The following is an 18,612-nucleotide window of genomic DNA, read 5'->3' as shown; positions in this document are numbered from 1 at the left end:
CCGGTTTTAGATTTTAGTGAGTTGTTTTTAAATACTGTAACGATTATTACAATACCTAATTAAAATCTTATGATACGTTTGGCTTTTGAATTTTTAGTAAATTCTTAATATCCTGTTCAAATTCGCAGATACATTATAAATAAAGGTTTTTAAAAAAAGGTAAAAAAAAAAAAAAAAAAAAGGTTCTATTCGCGACAAGCGGCTGTTATCACCGATAGAATGGTTAATAACAGCCTGATATCAGGCAGAGCAGGGACCAACTGAGGCTATTCAATGGGGCTGATAACCACTGATAATCGCCATTCTATGGGATGATAACATCCGAAGCCATCCGAAGCGGGTGGGTAAATGTGTCTGTTGCTGTTATGTTTTATTTAAAACTGAAAGAGTAACGCTGTAGCTCGGCTAATTTAGCATGACGCGCTTTTTTTTTTAAGAAGAAGGAGGGTCGGAATGTGAAACGATGTCCCGGTTTGACTGGGTCTGATTCGGAAAAAGTAAAAAAGATCATAAATATTATTCCACCTGCGCTTTTCTGTAACAAAGAAGGTCGTGGAGGGGCTGTTGACCATCTCCAGCAGTCAATGAGCGAGAGGTGGGGACACAGAGTATATAGGATTGATTTATATTGAATGTGACAGGTGTGAAGAAGATGATGTAATGATGAAGCTGCTGTCTTTTGAATAAGCTGCAGTCCATGGAGGGTTTTGAAATTGTAAAGTGGAAAGGTGAGTGGACAGTGGACCAGTTTGTCAAAAGTGTGAAGGAAGAACTTGATGCTGTAAATATGAAAGTTAACCAGGTGATGTTATGGATGTGGAAAGTGAAGGAGATTATGGAGAGGGCTGTCCAGGATGGCGCCAAGGCTCTGAAGCTGGAAGGTGGAGAGATACAGGAATTGTCAATGGAACTGTCAGATTTGGTTAAAGTGGACTTGTTACAATGAGCAAATGAGGTTACTAAGGTGGCATGACGTCCACGGCCCGGGAATATATGGGCTGACTAGAAAATATTTTTAGTCAAATTGATTGTTTTTGCTTTAACCCCTGAATATGATGGATTTTTCAAAATTGATATTAATACATGTCTTGTGTCCTTCACATTTGTAAATTAATTTTGTTGTTTGTATTTAAAGAGTATTATTACATTTTCTGCTCAAAGCGGTTAAAGGCATACTATGCAACATTTTTCAGTTAACTAATATGTTCCATACCGTTTTGGATGATTAAATGAGTCATTTCAGGTTGAACTAAGGTTTTCTCGGCCGCCCTGGTGGTCTGTGGGGGAAATACCGCACTTGCAATTGCAGGAGCAGTCGGCCCGCAGTCACAGGCTCAGTAGTCTGGTGTGCATCACGAGAGTCGGTCTTGCTTTACGGCGAGAACTGCTACACGCCCGCAGTGAAAGGTGTGCTCGTTGGTAGCGCAATGGCGATATTTGTGCAGTTATCATGGCGGAACCAGCGAGAAAACAGCGAAAGCCCATGTTGGAGCAGGCAAGAAAGAGGAAAAGGGCTCTGGACAGAGAGAGGAGTCGTACACGGGTGAACATAGAAGGCTGCAAGGCTGACGCGGACCTCGCGTTTCTGCTGATGCGATTGTTAGTAACATTGTAGGGTTTCCCTCACGCTACCGCCTCGCCGACATTCCAAAAAAATAATAATAAAAAAATAAAACTAACTCGATATGCGCGCCGCTCCGCTCAGCCGGTCAGCGGCAGCCGGTCAGCGGTGCAAAGTTTGTCTCCCCCCCCGCTCCGCTCCGCTCCGCTCCGCTCCGCTCAGCCGGTCAAATAAACATGCAAGCATATCGAGTTTTATTATTATTATTATTATTATTATTATTATTATTATCTTTTTTTATGTTGGCGAGACGCTACCGCGGCGGCGGCGGCTGCGGCTTGGCGAGGCGGTGGCGGTAGCGTCTCGCCAACATAAAAAAAAAAATAATAATAATAATAATAAAACTGGCGAGGCGGCGGCGGTCGCGGCTTGGCGAGGCGGCGGCGACCGCCTCGCCAAGATAGCGCTGCAAGAAGCTTGATGTTCATACCTTCACTGTGTTATTCATTGTTTGTACTGCCGTTTTTTCCACTTTTCGTTGCGTTCGCCTGTCTGCTAAGCTCAAAACAACCGCGCCTGGCTTGACGGAGGAACCAGAACAGCTGAGCATCTTTATGACAGTGCACTTTTACTTTCGCCCTCTGGGGGGAGCCTCGCTGGAAAATCAACCCCGGTTGCATAGTATACCTTTAAAGTAAATTAATACCCACTCCTGAGTCCCGACAGTAGATGGCGCAAGTTTAAAAACAAAAGTCTAACCTACTGGATCTAGGTAGCTACCTGAAAGAGCACCTGCTAGCTAACCATTATTAATAAAACTTTGATTCATTAATACAACTTTTGAAATTATCCCCCCCTCTGGTTATTTAGCAAATCGCACACTGGATATAAGGATATATAGGAAAATATATTTCTAAATTACATCTCCGTCCAGTTGATGGCGGTAATGCACACAGGATGAAAACACAATAGAAGCAGAAGAAGAAGTCTATGGCCGTTTCTCAATTCACGAGAACGCGGCCGTTTCTCAGGCCGTTTCTCAATATGCGTTCTTGAGCGTTCTCGTGTACTCGTGACACGTCATCAGCCTCAGCCCGAGCACTGTTCCAATGCTGAGAACGCCAAATCGAGAACGCGCCGAATTCCCCGGATGTTGTTCTCGCCCGCCCTCTTTATCGAGCATGCATCAGAGCAGACTTGTGCGTTCTTCAGACTGACCGCTTGCCCAGAATGCACCGCGGCCGCAGCTTGATTCGAGACGGCGCAAACAGAGCTCACAGCGGTAAGTTAAAAATTTCCTTTTCTGCTGCTGTTGTTGTTCAAAAGTACGTTTTAAGATCGTTTGAGGCGAGAATATTATACTTTTAAGCTTCCCTATGTGGCCTGTTTACAGAGTTAGTGCGTAATTTAAAAAAAGTAGTGTGCATAATACTGCTGGTTCTGATTTATTTGTTTTGTGTTTATCTGACTGACGTGTGTTACTTTATTAACTCAATACTTGCTGGAATAAATTGTAAATGTCTCCCTAGGACGGCAGCAGCATATAAAATAAATAAATAAATACATTCTATAAATGTTTTTCCTATCTAAGTGAGTTTCTTCTGAGTCATGACACGAATAATTGAGAGGAGAAAGAGGGAAAGAAAATAATAGTAATAATAGTATATGAAAAAACTGACATTTATTTTATACAAATGTTTTATCTTTGGAACAGAATGAAGGTGTAATATATTCAACAAATTATTAACAGTTACTAACATGGTTTAAAACAATGAAATAACTCATTAAGATCTTATACAAACAGACAATGCCTATAAACTTACAATTAAAAATAATTGGTGGAATGGAAATTAATTTGCGCATTATTTTATGTATTTTTCCAGGTGGTGAAAACAAAAGAAATGAAGCAGCATGTGAACATGACTACAACTGATCTACATTAGGTCAGGTGTAGTCATGTTCACTTAAACATGCAGCCAGCTGGAGCAGCATTCTGTCTTCAGCAAACGTGAGGCGGACCTCCAGCGCCCTGAAGAAGATGGAACGCCACCGTGTCTTCAGACCACCAAAGACACGCTCAATGATGTTTATCAGCCTTGGCGTGGTGCCTGTTGTAGCGTGCCTCCACTTGACCTGTACCAAATATAAAATTAACTTGTAATTTAGGTAATATGCTGATCTGTCTTAATCTTCTATCCAATTAATATCATCTATCAATTGTGTGTCATTGCTAGCTCTATTTAAGGACAAGAAGGTAAGAGATCTTACTGGCAAGCTGTTTCCCTATAGGATGCACCACAGACCAGCCAGCAGAGGGTCACCAGCACCTCTATCTCCTGTGGCCATCCATGGACTTTCTGATGGGCAGCAGCTGAAGGAGGAGGACGATGGTGGCCCTGTTTAGCCTGAAGGCTGGTTTCAGGTCCCCTTCATTAAAAAAATATTTGGAGGATTGGCACAGAAGTGTTTATCCTCACATATTTTTTTTCTGTTTCTTCCTGTAAATAAAAAATGCCAAATGTTAATTGTTTTTTGTCACGTTTTCTATGCATAAAACTATACCTGTTTAACATGCAGATTATTATAGTTCTCAAGAAAGAAAAGATAAAATGTATAGTGTTGTAAAACTAGTCAAGTATAGTAAATGTAACAAATGGCTTCCCTTCTCTGGTATTTTTACCATTTCACTGAAAAAATGGGCTGAACTAACTGCACATAATTTATAGATTAATCACTGTAAAGGTGGACAGACATAAAAATGTTTTTTGTTTTTTCCTTTCTTAATGATCAATGCTGTGAAGGTCAGTAGGTGCAATAAAGTAGCTTAACTTTATACTGTTTCTAATGTTAAAATTGGGTCTTCATTTTAATTATTTATAGAACAATAGTCACAATTTCAACCTGATCACGTTTTTAATACCATCCTCAATGTATTTTTAAAGATAAAAGTAGGAAATAGGCTGTCAATCTTAAAATGCCTACCAGTTGGCAATAGATGGGTGAGCAAAGCCTGCCTTCTGAGCCTCCTCTGCCGCATCAATCTTCTCCTTGCTCGGATTTTCCTCCTTAACTGCTTCACCTCCTCTTCAGCCTGCTGGTAAAGCTGACCAACAACCGAAGCAACAGCAATATTGCTCGTATCACTCATTTTGCTTCTACAAAGTGCTGATTTTTAAAGAAGATTCAATCGCCTCTACAATTACAACAATTACAACTCCCCACAAAGAAATTCACGCTATTGCTGGTTTTATACCCACAGTTCTGTAATTATTTTAGATATTTTTTATACTTTTTAGAAATTAATTTAAATAAAATAACGTTTTCAATAAGATATGATGGTGTAGTGTATAAATAGTTTTGAACGTTAAAGGAATGCTCAAGCGCTGTGGGTGTGATGACGTCACGAGTATACTTCTGTTCCAATGCACAATACGTGCTGCGTGCTCGCGTTCTCGTCAAGTCCGATCTTCCTGTGTTCTTACCGAGAACAGACTTGACGAGAACGCGAGTACGGACTCGCGTTCTCGTGAATTGAGAAACGGCCTCAATATGCGTTCTTGAGCGTTCTCGTGTGCTCGTGTGCTCGTGACACGTCATCAGCCTCAGCCCGAGCACTGTTCCAATGCTGAGAACGCCAAATCGAGAACGCGCCGAATTCCCCGGATGTTGTTCTCGCCCGCCCTCTTTATCGAGCATGCATCAGAGCAGACTTGTGCGTTCTTCAGACTGACCGCTTGCCCAGAATGCACCGCGGCCGCAGCTTGATTTGAGACAGCGCAAACAGAGCTCACAGCGGTAAGTTAAAAAAATCTCTTTTCTGCTGCTGTTGTTGTTCAAAAGTACGTTTTAAGATCGTTTGAGGCGAGAACATTATACTTTAAGCTTCCCTATGTGGCCTGTTTACAGAGTTAGTACGTAATTTAAAAAAGTAGTGTGCATAATACCGCTGGTTATGATTTATTTATTTGTTTTGTGTTTATCTGACTGACGTGTGTTGCTTTATTAACTCAATACTTGCTGGAATAAATTGTAAATGTCTGCCTAGGACGACAGCAGCATATAAAATAAATAAATAAATACATTCTATAAATGTTTTTCCTTTCTAAGTGAGTTTATTCTGAGTCAGGACACGAAATATTGAGAGGAGAAAGAGGGAAAGAAAACAATAGTAATAATAGTATATGAAAAACCAGACATTTATTTTATACAAATGTTTTATCTTTGGAAAAGAATGAAGGTTTAGTATATTCATCAAATTATTAACAGTTATTAACATGGTTTAAAACAAAGAAATAACTCATTAAGATCTTATACAAACAGACAATGCTTATAAACTTACAATTAAAAATAGTTGGAATGGAAATTATTTAACGATTATTTAATGTATTTTCACAGGTGGTGAAAAAATGAAATGAAGCAGCATGTGAACATGACTCCAACTGACCTACATTAGGTCAGGTGTAGTCATGTTCACTTAAACATGCAGCCAGCTGGAGCAGCATTCTGTCTTCAGCCACTGGATGGTCATCCTCCTCTGGGTCAACCTCCTCGTCCTCCTCTGGGTCAACCTCCTCATCCAACATCTCTGCCTCTATAGTAATATTGTGGAGGATGCAGCAGGCGGCGATTACTTTTGGGGCAAACGTCAGACGGACTTCCAACGCCCTTAAGAAGATGGAACGCCACCGTGTCTTCAGACCACCAAAGGCACGCTCAATGATGTTTATCAGCCTTGGCGTGGTGTCTGTTGTAGCGTGCCTCCACTTGACCTGTACCAAATATAAAATTAACTTGTAATTTAGGTAATATGCTGATATGTCTTAATCTTCTATCAATTAATATAATCTATGTATCAATTGTGTGTCATTGTTGGCTCTATTTAAGGACAAGAAGGTAAGAGATCTTACTGGCAAGCTGTTTCCCTATAGGATGCACCACAGGCCAGCCAGTAGAGGGTCAGCAGCACCTCTATCTCCTGTGGCCATCCATTGACCTTCTGGATGGGCAGCAGCTGAAGGAGGAGGATGATGGTGGCCCTGTTTAGCCTGAAGGCTGGTTTCAGGTCCCCTTCATTAAAAAATATTTGGAGGATTGGCACAGAGGTATTTATCCTCACATATTTTGTTCCTGTTTCTTCCTGTAAATAAAAAATGCCAAATGTTACCATAATTGTTTTTTTTTTCAATTCTCACATTTTCACACCATCAAACTATAACTGCTTAACATGCAGAAATTATAGTTCTCAAGAAAGAAAAGGTAAAATGTATAGTAAATGTAACAAATGGCTTCCCTTCTCTGGTATTTTTACCATTTCTCTGAAAAATGAGCTGAACTAACTGCACATAATTTATAGATTAATCACTGTAAAGGTGGACAGACATAAAAATGTGTTTTTTTTTCCTTTCTTAATGATCAATGCTGTGAAGGTCAGGAGGTGCAATAAAGTAGCTTAACCCTACTGTTATTAATGTTAAAACTGGGTCTTCATTTTTATTAATATAGGAAAAATAGTCACAATTTCAACCTGATCTCGTTTTTAATACCATCCTCAATGTCTTTCTAAAGATAAAAGTAGGAAATAGGCTGTCAATCTTAAAATGCCTACCAGTTGGCAATAGATGGGTGAGCAAAGCCTGCCTTCTGAGCCTCCTCTGCTGCATCAATCTTCTCCTTGCTCGGATTTGCCTCCTCAGCTGCATCACCTCCTCTTCAGCCTGCTGGTAAAGCTGACCAACGACCGAAGCAACAGCAATATTGCTCGTATCGCTCATTTTGCTTCTACAAAGTGTTGATTTTTAAAGAAGATTCAATCGCCTCTGCAACTACAACAATTACAACTCCAACAAAGAAATTCCCGCTATTGCTGGTTTTATACCCACAGTTCTGTAATTATTTTAGATATTTTTTATACTTTTTAGAAATTAATTAAAAAAAAACGTTTTCAATAAGATATGATGGTGTAGTTACCTGACTCCGCCAGATAGATTTGCTCCGCATATCCATCTGGAAACCTTCCGTTGAAGTAATTTTGGGAAGGGGCGAAAATACTGGTTAGCTGATTGGCCTATGTTGGTGACAGACGGGCCAAATGAACCAATCAGATTCGTCGTTGCTCTGTTACGAGCGACGACGAAAACACAACCACAAGCCAAGCTACTCTTGCTGCTGCAGGTAAAGGCTCGTTAGCTCAGCAAAGAAATACTCTGTAATTCCGATAAAACTTGCTCGATAGCCACGCTAACGCTAGATTCATCGGCTGAAGCCGCCATGTTCTTTAGGCTGAACTGTCGCGCTTCCCGTTGCGTCACACCTCAACTCGCCTCAAAGCCAACGCTGATTGGACGTTCGTTTGGTGAACGGCTCCAAATTTTCTTTAACGGAGAGTAGCCAGACTGATCTGCGAGTGAAACCTTGAAAGCTCGCGAGATCAGGATGGTCTCACGAGGCTAATGGTGTAGTGTATGGCCGTTTCTCAATATGCGTTCTTGAGCGTTCTCGTGTGCTCGTGTACTCGTGATACGTCATCAGCCTCAGCCCGAGCACTGTTCCAATGCTGAGAACGCCAAATCGAGAACGCGCCGAATTCCCCGGATGTTGTTCTCGCCCGCCCTCTTTATCGAGCATGCATCAGAGCAGACTTGTGCGTTCTTCAGACTGACCGCTTGCCCAGAATGCACCGCGGCCGCAGCTTGATTTGAGACAGCGCAAACAGAGCTCACAGCGGTAAGTTAAAAAAATTCCCTTTTCTGCTACTGTTGTTGTTCAAAAGTACGTTTTAAGATCGTTTGAGGCGAGAATATTATACTTTTAAGCTTCCCTATGTGGCCTGTTTACAGAGTTGGTGCGTAATTAAAAAAAAGTAGTGTGCATAGTACCGCTGGTTATGATTTATTTGTTTTGTGTTTATCTGACTGACGTGTGTTGCTTTATTAACTCAATACTTGCTGGAATAAATTGTAAATGTCTCCCTAGGACGGCAGCAGCATGTAAAATAAATAAATACATACATTCTATAAATGTTTTTCCTATCTAAGTGAGTTTCTTCTGAGTCAGGACACGAATAATTGAGAGGAGAAAGAGGGAAAGAAAATAATAGTAATAATAGTATATGAAAAAACAGACATTTATTTTATACAAATGTTTTATCTTTGGAACAGAATGAAGGTGTAATATATTCAACAAATTATTAACAGTTACTAACATGGTTTAAAACAACGAAATAACTCATTAAGATCTTATACAAACAGACAATGCCTATAAACTTACAATTAAAAATAGTTGGAATGGAAATTAATTTACGCATTATTTTATGTATTTTTCCAGGTGGTTAAAAATGAAATGAAGCAGCATGTGAACATGACTAGAACTGATCTACGTTAGGTCAGGTGTACTCATGTTCACTTAAACATGCAGCCAGCTGGAGCAGCTCCCTGTCTTCTGGGTCAACCTCCTCATCCTCCTCTGGGTCGACCTCCTCATCCTCCACGTCCAGCTGGTCACCTGCTGCTATACTAATATTGTGGAGGATGCAGCAGGCAGCGATTACTTTTGGGGCAAACGTCAGGCAGACCTCCAACGCCCTGAAGAAGATGGAACGCCACCGTGTCTTCAGACCACCAAAGACACGCTCAATGATGTTAATCAGCCTTGGCGTGGTGTCTGTTGTAGCGTGCCTCCACTTGACCTGTACCAAATATAAAATTAACTTGTAATTTAGGTAATATGCTGATCTGTCTTAATCTTCTATCCAATTGATATAATCTATGTATCAATTGTGTGTCATTGCTGGCTCTATTTAAGGACAAGAAGGTAAGAGATCTTACTGGCAAGCTGTTTCCCTATAGGATGCACCACAGACCAGCCAGCAGAGGGTCACCAGCACCTCTATCTCCTGTGGCCATCCATGGACCTTCTGGATGGATAGTAGCTGAAGGAGGAGGACGATGGTGGCCCTTCTTAGCCTGAAGGCTGGTTTCAGGTCCCCTTCATTAAAAAAATATTTGGAGGATCGGCACAGAGGTGTTTATCCTCACATATTTTGTTTCTGTTTCTTCCTGTAAATAAAAAATGCCAAATGTTAATTGTTTTTTGTCACGTTTTCTATGCATAAAACTATACCTGTTTAACATGCAGATTATTATAGTTCTCAAGAAAGAAAAGATAAAATGTATAGTGTTGTAAAACGAGTCAAGTATAGTAAATGTAACAAATGGCTTCCCTTCTCTGGTATTTTTACCATTTCACTGAAAAAATGGGCTGAACTAACTGCACATAATTTATAGATTAATCACTGTAAAGGTGGACAGACATAAAAATGTTTTTTTTTTCCTTCCTTAATGATCAATGCTGTGAAGGTCAGGAGGTGCAATAAAGTAGCTTAACCCTACTGTTATTAATGTTAAAACTGGGTCTTCATTTTTATTAATATAGGAAAAATAGTCACAATCTCAACCTGATCACGTTTTTAATATCATCATCAATGTTTTTTTTTTTTTAAGATAAAAGTAGGAAATAGGCTGTCAATCTTAAAATGCCTACCAGTTGGCAATAGATGGGTGAGCAAAGCCTGCCTTCTGAGCCTCCTCTGCTGCATCAATTTTCTCCTTGCTCGGATTTTCCTCCTCAACTGCATCACCTCCTCTTCAGCCTGCTGGTAAAGCTGACCAACGACCAGAGCAACAGCAATATTGCTCGTATTGCTCATTTTGCTTCTACAAAGTGCTTATTTTTTTTAAAGAAGATTCAATCGCCTCTACAACTACAACAATTACAACTCCCAAAGAAATTCCCGCTATTGCTGGTTTTATACCCACAGTTCTGTAATTATTTTAGATATTTTTTATACTTTTTAGAAATTAATTTAAATAAAAAACGTTTTCAATAAGATATGATGGTGTAGTGTATAAATAGTTTTGAACGTTAAAGGAATGCTCAAGCGCTGTGGGTGTGATGACGTCACGAGTATACTTCTGTTCCAATGCACAATACGTGCTGCGTGCTCGCGTTCTCGTCAAGTCCGATCTTCCTGTGTTCTTACCGAGAACAGACTTGACGAGAACGCGAGTCCGGACTCGCGTTCTCGTGAATTGAGAAACGGCCTATAAATAGACCCTTTTCACAGTGACGTCATGCAACTTCCGTTCTGCGGTGAAGCAGGGTATCTTTACTTCCGCTTTCTCCGCGAGCAGTGTTTTTACATAGGGAATTCACACAGTCCCTCACCAATCTACCCAAATTTCGTTTGGGAGACGTGCACAGACTGGCACAAAAGCTTTCGGCCACACCAGCCTCCAGACTTGACAAAGATGACAAGTTCTTTGTGGAACAGTACCTTTTCGATTATGAAGGTAAGAGCTTTGTCTTTTTAGCTCTGTTGTTAGCATAGATGCTAGGATAATGGTAGCTATGCTACCAACAGGACTTTTGTCATTTATTAGTTTTCTATTTCTCCATTATATTGCTACGCTAGCTTTATTGCTATATCAGCTATTCTGTTTCACAGCTTTTAGTCAATGAGTCACACCAGGGATATAGTTGATGTATAATGTTGAGCCTTTTCTTACTTTGTTTTGGAACAGTGTCAATGCTGTTGGCCACTTGGTCACAGCTCTATGAATAAAAATGAGGAGCCTCATTCCCTCCCGTTTTTTTTTTTGTGTAGTATTTTACTGAGGTTGCAGACTTTTGCAGTATCCCTCAAAATTCCTCTGTGGGTTCAGTGTGTTTCTCAGTCTCGTCAGTAGATCTGGAACCTCAATTAATAAAATAATTCTGCCCATTCCTGTTAAAACTGTGATAGTTTAGGACATCATAGACTGAGAAAGACACTGTCAATAATGTTGCAAGCACACTGCATGCACACTAATAATCAGTTCATTATAGTATTTATGGATTATGCTGCTGTCGGGGCAAACCCCTTGTGTCCTATACTGTTATTTTTCAGGAACTGACCAAAAAAACATGGATTTAAAAAAACTTCAGACATCCCACTTCATATATTTTAGTTATTTATTACATAGATACTTCATAGCAGCTCTGTCCATTTTACCTTTTACCTGTCCTGTTTATCCTGCTGCCTTGCTTCGGTTCCCCTCTGCCTTACAGAAGAGCCTGCTGCCGAGCTCTGGTGGGTTCTCCCCTGAACTGTCAATTCTCTGCCGAGGTGTGGACCCTGCTGCCTGATCCTGGTTCCAAGAAGTCTCTCTCCGGTCCGTCAGCTCCTGCCAACACCATCACCCTGTTCCCGTGCAGTTCTACCTCACTGGTTACATCACCCTCCATCCCATCAAACCTTCAATAAAGACTTTCATTTTAAATCCCTTGTGTGTGGTTCTGGGTTCATCCATAGACAAATTAGACTTAGACAACTTTATTTGTCATTATGTATGCACAGAGTGCGTACAGAACGAAATTCCGTTTGCATACAGCTTGAGAATTACAGTAAATTACAGCAGTGATTTAACAGTAAACAATTGAAATGTAAACAATGCAGGAGAAAGAGACAGTGTGCGATCAGTGTACAGGTGAGTATTTTTAAAAACCATTTGTATGTGCAGAAATTAATTAATTTCTCAGATTAATTTCCTTTCATTAACAAATTGATTTTGACAGCTCTAATAAAATTTTACGTGGTGAGCCACTGAAATTATCTTGGGAATAGCTAAATTAACTTATAACTCAATTATCTTTAAGAAAGAAAGATGGAGTTTAATTTGTTAAAGACCACTTGCAGAAACGTAGGTCTCCTCGGAAGAGAAGTGCTGACTGCAGGCGTAAGTGCTGCCACGAAAATTTGGCCCCTCGTCTCTTCTTATTGCCGTCACCCAACGGGCTCCAGTCTCAGCATCAGCCGGGAAGTCATGAACACTGAGATATGGAAAGTTTTTTTTGTTGTTCGAACACTGTGGGACACTGCAGTACCAGTTTCTCTGTGATTGTGCCATGCTTGGTGGATATGATGCTGCTGAAAGATGGACACAAGGGGAGAAAAAAATAGATTAACTATAATACTTTTTAAAACCTTTATTTAACCAGATAAACTCCCATTGAGATTAAGATCTCTTTTTTAAAGGTTGATCTGACTAAGAGGTCAGCAGCACATGTCATTACTAATACAGTATAATAAAAACAATTTCAGGCTTCTACTTAAAATATACAATATTTTGCACAAAAACTAAAAAAAAGTGCATTAATATAAGTGCAAATAATATTATGAAGAAAATTCATTATAATACACAGAAAATTCAGAAACAGAAGTACTGTCCAATAGACCCACGGTAATTTTTTTTAGGAATGAACAAAAAGATTCAAATGGAATAAGATCTTTTTAATTCAGTGACTGCAAATATATATAACATGTCACCATAATCAAGTAAAGGGAACAATGTAGCAGATAAATGTCTCTTTTTTCACTCAGTGAACAAGATTTATTTCTATAATAGCAAAGCTACAGTAATCATTTTATAACATCTACATCAGATTAATGACAGGTAAAGTAAGCTAACAAGCTACTGCATGTTAGCTTTGATCTTCATGTTACTGTCCCAATCAAAGCATCTTTATAACAGCAATGATCGCTACCAATACTAAGGAAAATAAAGATAGTCAATAAGACACGTTTAATATTGTGCTCTCAGTCTTACCTAATGAAATCACGCTGATTACTGATAGGTAAAAGTTTGGTAAGGTAAGCTAACAAGCTGCTGCATGTTAGCTTAATCTACATGTTACTGTCCCGATCAAAGCATCTATATAAACAGCAATGATTGCTACCAATACTAAGGAAAATAAAGATAGTCAATGCGACACATTGTGGTCTCAGTCTTACCTTATGAAATCGCGCTGATTATCAGTGAAACACCTCTTCACCTCCCGAATTTTCTATGTAAAAGCATGTAGCCGGAAGTAAAGATACCCTGCTCCGCTTCAAAACGGAAGTTGAGTGACGTCATGTGAAAAGGGTCTATAGTTTTGAACGTTAAAGGAATGCTCAAGCGCTGTGGGTGTGATGACGTCACGAGTATACTTCTGTTCCAATGCACAATACGTGCTGCGTGCTCGCGTTCTCGTCAAGTCCGATCTTCCTGTGTTCTTACCGAGAACAGACTTGACGAGAACGCGAGTACGGACTCGCGTTCTCGTGAATTGAGAAACGGCCCGCGAGTCCATGCTCGCGTTCTCGTCAAGTCTGTTCTCGGTAAGAACACAGGAAGATCGGACTTGACGAGAACGCGAGCACGCGGACTTCCGGCAAGATGGCGTACCGGGTGCAGCCAGAGCTGTAAGCTCCGTTTTTTTTGCCCTAATTTACATCACTTCTTTACTTTCTAACCAATGCCAAGTCAACACCCGAACTTCTTTAATCATTAATCGCAAGACGGTAAGAATAACTAACTGATAGAAGACTTATGGCGTCCAAAAAATTTCCTCTCTCCTCCTCTCGTGCTGAGGAGTTAGCTTTAGCTAACCACGACTATGCTGCTAAAGCTGATGCCACCGCCGGAACCTCTAAAAGGAAAGACCCATTTTCTCCCGCTAAAACCCCACCAGTTGTTAAGAAGAAAGACTCAAGAGTCTTATTATTATTATTGTGTTATGTTATTATGTTATAAAGGTCACTCATTCCTGCTGCTACCTGATCATACTCGCTGCTTTATAAGTGTAACTATTACAGTAGCGACTGCAACCATGCACTATAGCTGCAACAATAACTGTAATAACTTATGTGCAATAAGCTATTTAAACAAGGTGCTATAAGCCGTGCATTAAGCCTGTGCAATAATCCTGTATAAACTGTATAAACTGTGCAATAAGCCTGTGCAATAGTCCTGTATAAACTGTATAATAAGATATGTGCAATAACATATTTATACATAGGAGTGTACAGAATTGTATATTGTATATAGCTGTATAACTGTATCTAACTGATTGTACTTACCTACTTTGACACCTTCTTCTGACTTTTGACTATTGAGCCGATGGGACAAGTGAATTTCTCCACTGTGAGATCAATAAAGCTTATCTTATCTTATCTTAAGAGCAGATGATTCAAATGACATGTGTGCTGTTCTTAACGCGATAAAGCAGCTGATTGATAAAATTGACACACTTGTATGGGGCTAAAATAGTAGCTTTAACATTTGCAAATGTGTGTGGAGAGTTGTGTGTCTGTATCTCGATTTGTGCGTGTGCAGTGGGATTTGTAAATGTGTGAGAAGATTTGAGTGTCTGTACAACAATCTGCAAATGTGTAAAACTACTTGTGTGTAATCCGTTTTGCAAATGTGTAAAAAATCCACAAATCTGTATTCATATCTGCAAATGTGTACAGAGATTTGCAAATGTGTAAAAAATCCACAAACCTGTATTCAGATCTGCAAATGTGTACAGAGATTTGCAAATGTGTAAAAAATCCACAGATCTGTATTCAGATCTGCAAATGTGTACAGAGATTTGTAAATGTGTAAAAAATCCACAAATCTGTATTCAGATCTGCAAATGTGTACTGAGATTCGCAAATGTGTAGATCAATCTGTAAGCACACACAGAGACACTTGTGTCTGAAGTGTTTTTGCTTCAAGACCCAGAAATACAGACAAATCATTGGTTACAAGTCAAGCGGTTTTTCGGTTGGCTCTCTTTACACACGTGATTTTTGCTACTGTTCTGCCGCGTGAGATGCACAAATGCGTGGAAGGATTTGTATGCGTATCTTTTCGATTTGTGTCCCCTTGCGCAGACTCACAGGCTCAAAGGCTCACATACTGCCCTGAGCGCAGGCTCACAGGCACACAGGCTGCCTCTTCCGGCTGTGGGAGGTCACGTGACTTTCAAGGATTTTACCAAAGCGTTTTGTTTCCAGACGGCTGATAAGGCAACTTGTTAAAACTATATAACTTTCTCCCTTTAACGGCAAAGGTTTCTTGTTTTAATGAAAGACTTATCTTGCTAAAACCAGATAATTGTCTCATCATAACAACGCAACATACCCCGGCATCAGCTCGCGGGATATTTGAGTGTCATGGAGAAGAGGTGAGACGGAGGGGCGCCTTTTATTTATTTTTAAAAAGTCGTCATTTGTCGGAGGAATGTATTTCTGCACTGAGGAGTGACAAGGTAAGTCGTGCATATACAGCAAGTCCTCTACTTGAAATTTTATCAATTCGGCAGTTATTTATATTTAACAACTATGCTATGGAAACACAAGTTGCAGCCCTGTAGTACAGTCTCTGGCTCTGTTTACACAGTGAAAACAGGTTTGCGTTGCCTTTGTACTCTCCATTTACACACTACAAGGTTTAACTGTTGCTTAGGGGGGGCTTTCAGCTATAGCTGTGGGTTTATTTACAACAGTTTGCAGCCGAAACAGTCCTCCGCCAGCCGCTGTTTTCTTCTTCTGGGCAATTTGACCCGGAGCTTCAAAAATCACAGCACTACTAGTGGTGCGTCATGGGAATTACACCGTTTAAGTACTCTGTAAACAGGGCCTGTGACTGCTAATGTGTCTATGCCTTTATGTATTTGAATTAAATGTAATTAAAATAAATTTTAATTCGACACTCGTAAGGCTAATTAAAAGTATGTGTATTCTACACAATAAAAGTGAGGCTAGATAAAGCTACATTTATCCATATTTTATTGTGTCAAAACAAAGTGATGAATACAGAGCTTTCTAATGTGACTATTCACAAGCCAGTAAAGGACAGCTATTTATATCAGATCCATTAATAAACCCAGTCAACTACTGCTTTATGCTTTAATAAGGAGAAAAGCAAAAACTGATAATTGATTATTATTGCTGCAAATTCAAAAGTTAATATCAGAATTTATCAATAAAAGCACCTGGCAGCAAGGCACAACTGTTCTCAGTTTATTAGTTGTTGCATTTGTTTTTTCTGATGTCTTTTTAAACTTACTCAGAAAAGAAAACAAATCTTAATCAACAACATTGTTGCATTGTAGTCTAGGTTTGAGCAATTAAACATTGATCCAGTCTAACCTTTAATCACAATTTTAAACAGTAGCTATTCTCCTTCTGATGGGAATTTGATCTATTTTTTGCAGTTATTATTTATAGTTAACAACAACTATGCTATGGAAACACAAGTTGCAGCCCTGTAGTACAGTCTCTGGCTCCGTTTACACGGTGAAAACAGGTTTGCGTTGCCTTTGTACTCTCCATTTACACACTACAAGGTTTAACTGTTGCTTAGGGGGGGCTTTCAGCTATAGCTGTGGGTTTATTTACAACAGTTTGCAGCCGAAACAGTCCTCCGCCAGCCGCTGTTTTCTTCTTCTGGGCAATTTGACCCGGAGCTTCAAAAATCACAGCACTACTAGTGGTGCGTCATGGGAATTACACCGTTTAAGTACTCTGTAAACAGGGCCTTTGACTGCAGGTTTGAGCAATTAAACATTGATCCAGTCTAACCTTTAATCACAATTTTAAACAGTAGCTATTCTTCTTCTGATGGGAATTCTGTAAAAGTACTTTTTAAAATTCCCATAAACAAAAACATTTAGGTAGGAGGACCAGGATTAAGATAGCTACATTAAAAATACAGCCAGAAAATCATGAATGTTCTCTTTTGCATCTTAGAATGCCTGTGCATTTGATCTGACACAAAATTTAAATACTTGAAAACTTTGAATTTGGAATATTTAGATTCTCACATTTAGCAGAACTAACGTGCTCAATTTTTAGAAAGAATACATTGTTATTTTTACCTTTTGTTTAAAATAAAAAACTTGAAAGAACGATAACAAAATCTCTGCTGTGTTTACAGGTTGGCATCTCTAAAGCTGAATACATGGATGGTGCTGTCCAAAAGTTACTGCTGGATATTTTCTTCCAGCAGTAACAGAGGGGGTACCACAGCCAGAATTCATATCGACATGGAGACAGAGAATGGTACAATGAAAGACATTCAAAGATTTTTGCGTCTTGATGACAGCTATCCTGAAAACTACTTCATTGTGGGATCCAGCACACACAGCCAGCACATCAACAGCTGGGGGGATTTCTTAAGGAAACGTTGTGCACAGTACTGGATGAACCTTTTTCAAAAACTGAAGAATACAGATTACTTTACTGGTGACTTCTTGGATAAGCAGCCAATTCTGCTCACCTGTTTAAATATCACTGAGGTATGTTTGAATGTAAAAGATAAATACTATGATATATGCTTTTAAATATGGAGTATGTACTTTAAGAACTTGTTTATTTTCTTGTCTTTCAGGAAGAACTCTTAAAGTGGTTCACTTATGGAACATAATTCGTAAGATTAGAGATACTATTGCTCCAAGTTGCCGGTCCTACATGATGTATACCCTTCCACGGCTTTTTGGTGAACAAGACAATCTCAAACAGGTTTCTGAGCAAGCGGCGGAAACTTGCACAGTCCAACGTCTTCAGAGGACCGTTCACACGTGATGAGACAGTTCGAAGTATCATACCTTCTGATGACAGAGAACTTTCTTCATGCACCGTCCACACATGATGAAACAATTGAGTTATGCTTATTTTTAAGAGCTTATATACGCACAAACCTGTGACACGTGTGATATTTTCTTGTAAAAAAAGAGTTTGTGGAGCAAATGACCTTGTGAGCCTGTCCAGAATGAACCTGTCACTTTCCCACACATCAGAATTAGGCAGCTGCAGACCCCACAACCCATAAAGGACAGGCAGTCAAAGAAATACAGATGGAGGGGGAAAAAACAGACCTCTGTTTTCTTCGATTCCCATGTACTTAAAGGTTTCATCATGATGTACATAACTTTTTGAATTTTGCTGCTAGGTTTTATATTTTCTGTGATTCTTGTTGTGTTTGACAGCAAATATATGCTGCTACATATATTAGGACAATAACAAGAAATCTAACTTCACACTTGCCTTGTAATCTGTCATGTAGGACAAAATGTTTAAATGACATGTTCTGTAAACCCCTCCACTGCTCCTCATATTCAAGACATACTTTTTATATTTATAACAGCAAGACTTATAGTTCTCTGTTACTGAACACTGAGACCCAAGTTATGTACTGTTTCAC

At 39.6% G+C, this 18,612-nt stretch overlaps 1 long non-coding RNA gene across 1 annotated transcript; it reads left to right on the top strand.

The window, feature by feature from the left end:
* Nucleotides 1–15,634: 15,634 nt before the first annotated feature.
* On the top strand, nucleotides 15,635–18,448 carry LOC118559379. Its single transcript, XR_004928807.1, has 3 exons — nucleotides 15,635–15,676; nucleotides 17,347–17,707; nucleotides 17,800–18,448. It is a non-coding gene; the product is annotated as an uncharacterized LOC118559379 (long non-coding RNA).
* The last annotated feature ends 164 nt before the right edge of the window (nucleotides 18,449–18,612 follow it).

Source organism: Fundulus heteroclitus, unplaced genomic scaffold, assembly GCF_011125445.2.
Source record: "Fundulus heteroclitus isolate FHET01 unplaced genomic scaffold, MU-UCD_Fhet_4.1 scaffold_28, whole genome shotgun sequence".
Classification (NCBI taxonomy): Eukaryota; Metazoa; Chordata; class Actinopteri; order Cyprinodontiformes; family Fundulidae; genus Fundulus; species Fundulus heteroclitus.
This window is presented reverse-complemented; position numbering and strand designations above follow the sequence as displayed.